This window comes from Choloepus didactylus, chromosome 11 (assembly GCF_015220235.1).
Source record: "Choloepus didactylus isolate mChoDid1 chromosome 11, mChoDid1.pri, whole genome shotgun sequence".
Taxonomy (NCBI): Eukaryota; Metazoa; Chordata; class Mammalia; order Pilosa; family Megalonychidae; genus Choloepus; species Choloepus didactylus.
In genome coordinates, this window is record NC_051317.1 from 72,529,292 (window position 1) to 72,536,541 (window position 7,250).

General features: G+C 38.3%; 1 pseudogene; it reads left to right on the forward strand.

Moving 5' to 3' along the window:
• The first annotated feature begins 4,503 nt into the window (after positions 1–4,503).
• On the forward strand, positions 4,504–5,380 carry LOC119506220 (annotated as a pseudogene).
• Positions 5,381–7,250: the final 1,870 nt, after the last annotated feature.

Consider the following 7,250-nt stretch of genomic DNA (forward strand, 5'->3'; position numbering starts at 1 on the left):
TTTTTTTTCCTTGAAATTTTATTGAGATATTGTTGCATACCTTACAGTCATCCAAAGTGTACAATCATTTGTTCACAGTATCATCATATAGTTGTACATTATCACAATCAATTTTTGAACATTTTCTTTAATCCAAAAAAAACCTAAAAAATAAAGATAAGAATAAAAATGAAAGTAAAAAAGAACACTCAAAACAACCCATCCTCCATCTTCTTCTATTATTCATTTACTTTTTTGTCCCCATTTTTCTACTCATCTGTCCATACACTGGATAAAGGGAGTATGAGTCACAAGGTTTTCACAATCACATGGTCACACAGGGTAAGCTATGTAGTTATACATTCATCTTCAAGAATCAAAGCTACTGGGTTGCAGTTCAACACTTTCAGGTATTTCTTTCCAGGTATTTCAAAACACTAAAAACTAAAAAGGGATATCTATACAAGGATAAGAATAACCTCCAGAATGCTCTCTTGACTCCATTTGAAATCTCTCAGACACTGAAACTTTATTTTGTTTCATTTCTCTTCTCCCTTTTGGTCAAGAAGACTTTCTCAATCCCATGATGCTGGGTCCAGACTCATCCTGGGGAGTCATGTCCCATGTAGGGGATAGGGCAGTGAGTCCACCTGCCAAGTTGGCTTAGAGAGAGAGGCCACATATAGGCAACAAAAGAGGTTCTCTGGGGGTGACTCTTAGGCACAATTGTAAGTAGGCTTAGCCTCTCCTTTGCAGTAACAGGCTACATAAGGGCAAGCCCCACGATTCAGGGCTCAGCCTACTAAATTGGTAGTCCCCAGTGTTTGTGAGAATATAAGGAATTCCCTAGGTAGGTAAATTTAATTTCTGCTTTTCCCCCCAGTCCCTCAAGGGAGCTTTTCAAATATGGTTTTTTTTTTTTTTTTTTTTTTTTTTTTCATCATCTGCCCAAATTACTCTGGGATGTATTGGGGCTTCACACTAACCTGTACAAACAAACCAGATCTCACTCCCTATTCAAGTTTCCATGTAATTATGGTGTTTGAATAAACTGACCATCCAAGTTAAATTATGTAGCATGCTACAGAAAATAAAGATTTTCCACCAAATAAGCATCTGTACCTTTGGTCTCACACAGAAGTTGAAGTTTTAAAACACAGTCAGTATCATCCTTTACCCTTTGTTCTGATTTACCTTAGTCCTAACCAAGGTCATTTCATTCATATCTCTAATTGAATTTGGATCTGTTTTTCAGCTTCTTTAACATTTGCTATATGGGATAATATTGACATTCATAGCCACTGAACTCTAGCTCTGAGTCTCAGGTGTCACAAAGATACCCAAAGTTCCAGGGACCACCTAGGTTATACTTAAGAGCTCAGCATCTCAGAATCTAGAAATAACCATTACAACTCAGGAATAGATGTAACTGCTGTAAGAGCTTGCAATCTATGAACCATTACAATAAATCTTTCCCTGATAACATATGCTCTCAGATTTGATTCTCAGAGTTTGCACATTATATAAGGTGTTATAATGTCTATCTTTTCATTTCTGGCTTTTTTCACGCAATATACTGTCCTCAAGGTCCATTCACCTAGTTGCATACTTTGCAACTTCATTTCTTCTTGCCACACTCAGTATTCCATTGTATGCATACACCACAATTCTCCATTCTGTTCATCAGTAGATGTGTCCTCAAGCCACCTTCACACATTGTGGGTTGTGAATACTGCCACCATAAACATCAGTGTGCAAATGTCTATTTGTGTCCCTGTTCTCAGTTCTTCCAAGTATATATCCAATAATGGATTGCAGGCTCATATGGCAACCCCATACTTGGCTTCCTGTGGAACCACCACTTGCTCCAGCTGGGCTACACCATTCTACTTCCCATCAACAGTGATTAGGTACATCCCTCTCTCCACATTTTCTCCAGCACTTGTATCCCTCTGTTTATTTTTTAAACATTCCATCCTAAGTAAATAATTAGTGGTTCCTAGTATAATCACATAGTCATGCATTCACCACCACAATCTACATGCAGACATTTCCATTTCTTCTGCAGAAAAACAGAGGAAGAAGAGAAAAAAGACAAAAAAAGAAAAAAATGATGAATAAAAATATAAAAGGAAAAATAAAAATAAATTAAATTCAATATATTAAAAGTTCAGACACCATCAGCACCACCAAGAATCCCATCTGCCTCCCTTATATCCCCTTCTTATAGACATTTAGCTTTGGTATATTGCCTTTGTTACAATTAAAGGAGGTATATTACAGTGTTACTGTTCACCATAGATTCTGGTTTGCATTGATTCTATTTTTGGCCCCAGTACCATCCCATTCTCAAGGCCTTGCAAAGTTGACATTCTAGTATGTATTGAAAATGTTGGCATCATGGGACCACTACTCATAAGATGAAAATATCTAGGACCCAGTTTTAGATTATTATGTATCTTAGAAATTCTAGAAAACAATACTCAAGTAAGAGATTGCTAGTTTTCACTCTATCACCAATTGCAGTTGAGCAGGTAGGTAGTATAGGTAATGGCATGCATTCTGGTTTGCTAATGCTGCCATTTTACAAAACACCAGAAATGGATTGGCTTTTATACAGGGGGTTTATTTGGTTACACAGTTGCAGTCTTAAGGCCATCAAGTGTCTAAGGTAAGGCAACTATGATAGGGCACCTTCACTGGAGAAAGGCCATTGGCATCTGGAAAACGTCCATCAGCTGGGAAGGCACATGGCTGGCATCTGCTTGCTCCCAGGTTGTGTTTCAAAATGGTGTTCTCCAAAATGTCAACATCAGCTTTCAATAGCCGTCTTCAAAATGTCTCTCAGCTGCAGCTGCGCTGAGGTCCTTCTGTTCATGAGCTCTTTTATAAGACTCCAGTGAACTAATCAAGGCCCATGCTGAATGGGCAGGGCCACACCTCCATGGAAACATTCAATCAAAGGTCACACCCTAACCAAAGGTGTCACTCATGGTTGGGTGAGTCACATCTCCATGGAAACAACCTAATCCCAATATCCCACAAGATTGGATTAAAAGATCATGGCTTTTTCTTGGGGGACATAATATATCCAAACTGGCACAGCATGCCAAAAAGAGGCTTCCTCTCTATTTGTTCAGTCATCCAACCAATGTTTTTAAGTGTCTACTATGTGCCATAAAGAGGCAGTAAAACTCTTGAAGGATGCTCACTCTACGTGGTTTAGTGGTTTCAGTACATTGGGATTATATTAAAGTTGAGGAAAAATTTGGTTAGTCGTCTGAAGGAACGAAGATTGTGCTATTGGTTTTCAAGGAGATTTGTTATGTTAAACATAACTGTTTCAAAATGCCACATAAAGCTGCTTTAGTTCCTTTAAGAATCAATTGCTGTTAGGAGCAGCCAGTCTGGCCAACAATCTCATGTACTTAGCCTAAGCAGAATTGTTTAACAGTTTAAAGTGTGGTAGAAAAAAAGGAGAATGAGGCCTGTTGAATAAGACTTGGCAGGCCTACGGAAGGCACACCACAAAAGCCTGGGGAGCTTCACAGAGGCACATAGCAGGGACAACCATGTCCTTGAAAGCCTGTGCTGCCCATTTTAACTGCACAGCGTCCCTTCTCTTAGTCTTCCCTAGTGGATTGGAGAGGATGCCCACAAGAACTTGCAAGGTGAATGTGGAAAGACTCACGTCTGAGTTAGTTTCAGTTTGGTCTGAAATCAGGGCAGAGTAGACAAATAAGGAACGGTGGTGCTTACACAGAAAATGTGGCCAGGGAGTTCACATTCATTAGTAGTTTATCTATTCAGCTTATCTATACTCTCTTACTACTTTCAAACCTTGTCAAATGTCACCTTTTCAGTGAGGTCTACTTGGACCACTCAATTTAAATTTGCAGCCCCTCTCCCCGTCTTGCCTTGTTCCCCCTCCCCCTTACCTCTTCCCTACCTTCTTTGCTTTTTCCTTTTCTTTTGCATTTAACATATCACTTTCTAGTATACACAACAATTTGCTTATTTATAAGTTCAAATCTTTATAGTGTCTCCCCGCTAAGAAAATTTAAGCTCTGCAAGGGTAGGAATCTTTGTTTTTTTTTCACCTGATGTTTCTCAAGTGCTTAGAAATGTACTTGACACATAACTGGCACTCAACAAATATTTGTTGACTAAATGAAAGTTAAGTAGAGGAGGAAAACTATGGAAAAGTTTTAAAATCTGGCTTATGGTATTTGAGAAGTAGCCCGGGTTACCGTAGAGCAGCCTGGATTTGGGGGCAGGTCTCAGGCATTCTGGTTTCAGGACTGCAGTTTACTTACAATGTGACCTAATGTAAATTATTCAACTTCACCTAAGCTTTAATTTTCTAATCATTCAAATGAGGAAAATACCTCTTGACAGGGTGGTTGGGAAGAAAAATATGAGTCAATGTATGTGGAAACATTTTAACAGAGTCAACACTCTGTTGTTGTTGTTGTTACTATTATTATCATTATTTTAACAACAAATTCAAAGATGTTGATTTTCTTGGCACACCGGAAAAAAGTGATCCTTTTTCCGTGCCTAACGCAACCATGGCTCGTGGTCCAAAGAAGCATTTGAAGCGTGTAGCAGCTCCAAAGCATTGGATGCTGGACAAACTGACTGGTGTGTTTGCTCCTCGTCCATCCACTGGTCCCCATAAACTGAGAGAATGTCTCCCTCTCATCATCTTCTTAAGGAACAGACTTAAGTATGCCCTGACAGGAGAAGAAGTAAAGAAAATCTGTATGCAGCGGTTCATAAAGATTGATGGCAAGGTCCGAACTGATATAACTTATCCTGCTGGTTTTATGGATGTCATCAGCATTGACAAGACTGGAGAGAATTTCCGTCTGGTTTATGATACCAAGGGTCGCTTTGCTGTTCATCGTATTACACCTGAGGAAGCCAAGTACAAGTTGTGCAAAGTGAGGAAGATCTTTGTAGGCACAAAAGGAATCTGGTGACCCATGATGCCCATACCATCCGCTACCCTGATCCCCTCATCAAGGTGAATGACACCATTCAAATTGATTTGGAGACGGGCAAGATTACCGATTTCATAAAGTTCGATACTGGTAATCTGTGTATGGTGACTGGAGGTGCTAATCTGTGAAGAATTGGTGTGATCACCAACAGAGAGAGACATCCTGGCTCTTTTGATGTGGTTCATGTGAAAGATGCCAATGGCAACAGCTTTGCCACCCGGCTTTCCAACATTTTTGTTATTGGCAAAGGCAACAAGCCATGGATTTCTCTTCCCCGAGGAAAAGGTATCCACCTCACAATTGCTGAAGAGAGAGACAAGAGACTGGCTGCCAAACAGAGCAGTGGGTGAAATGATCTTTAGGTGAAATGGATGGAGAACTCTTTGTGGTTCATAATAAAGCATGATTAATTGCCTTCTGGGTGATTATTAACAACAACAACAACAAAAATTCAAAGATGTTAAAGTGATTTTAATAATTAATTAAAAGGTTAAGCCTACACAGGGAACTAAGGCTGGGCAGAGCAGAATATGAATAATCCAAGAAGTCGTAGGCCATGAGGAAGGGATGAGAGAAAGATTGAACCTTAGGATGGGGTCGATACTAGGATGCTTAATGAGATGAAGAATTTATGTATTTAGGTAACAGAAAGCACAAGAGATGTATGATTTTTTCTACTTTCCTTCTTACATCATTTCTATGTCACAAACATGTAGCTACTTCAGAATAATTCTGAAAAAATACCTCGTAAAATTATAAAAACTTATTGAATACATATGTATATATTTTAAAACAGGATTTTTATCCATCAGTGCCTATATTTATACTGTAGGACTTTAATTGTGGGGCATATATTGCCTGGGGATGCTGATAAAAACAGAGCATCTAGTGACAACTAATCTGAGTTACAGTCACATGACCTCAAGCTGCAAAAGCTTGGCCAAAGATTTCAACTCATTACTCAGTGACTTGACTATCATAAAAAACAAATTAATACGGTGTTCAAGCATTGTTTGGAAACGTTTACTGTGAAATATGATGCTGGGAGATAAAAGCATTGCTATTGTCTTATAAATGAGCTCTCAATAGGCTATTGGGAAATATTTGTTCAGTGTTGCTTATTTTGAAAATATTCATTTCAGTTAAAGGTTAGGTTCTTAATCATTGCTGTGTTTGATTTTTTTTTCCTCTTGATGTAATAGGCCATTAAGCTCAAGGAAGTATATTTTTCATGTTAAGCAGACAGGGACTTCAAAGAAAAGAGGGTGGGGTTGCAAGGGAGTGAGAAAAGATGGCCAAGTTGATACAAAAAGTAGCAAAACAGGGTAGGAAAGTATCAACATGTCTTGCACAATCAATCACTGAAAATGTGTCATCTTATTGTGAGGCCATCTTGAATAAGCACAAATAAAATGGGAACAAATAATGTAAGAAAAGGAAGCAGAACTCTTAAAATCAACCTGTCGCTTAAAAGAAAACGTTAAGTGGTAAGCTCTCTAGTGACTGAAAATTTGTACAAATTACAATAAAGCACAGATATTTCTTACAGTGGGACATTTTCAATCCTGAACTTTAGCCATCTGGAATTATTTTTTAAAGACCATACTTGTAAATCTTTTGAAATAGAAAATTTTCCCTTTAATGGGAAATCTGTATTTGATTGTAAAGATGGAACACTGTGTCCTTGGCCTGGCTGTTTTTGAATTGTTGGTTTAATGTATAGTAGGAGCTGGGGATTCCAGTGAATTTATTTCAGGCATGAAAGCCTGGATGATCAAATGCATACTTGTGTATTAGAGGAGTGTGACAATGTGATATTCACTGCTATCATAATGAATTCCAAGTAAGTGATGCCATCCAACTCCTTGTTTTATTATTAGGATGCTGTGGGAATGAAGTAAGCCAATGATGGCTGTAGTTAGTTATTGGCAAATCAGGCTGAATAATGAGATGCAAAATGTCTCAGCGGCAAGTTTACACAATAAAACAGTCTGCCAAGGGACAGTCTTTGGCCTTTTTTTTATTTTTTATTTTTTTTTTTAAGAAAAGGAAACCATGTACTACTAAGAACAACACAAATCTATAATACACAGAGCAAATTTGAAAGGAGACCCAGAAGTTCAAATATAACTCCCATATTGTTAAAAGGAGACTCCATTCTGCTTTTGCTATTAGAAGTTTATTCAAGAAGTTAGTAAGTGATGGTCAGTGCTGGCATGTCCTCTGCTAAGATTGACATTTTTAAAGACAAATCTGAAATGTGGC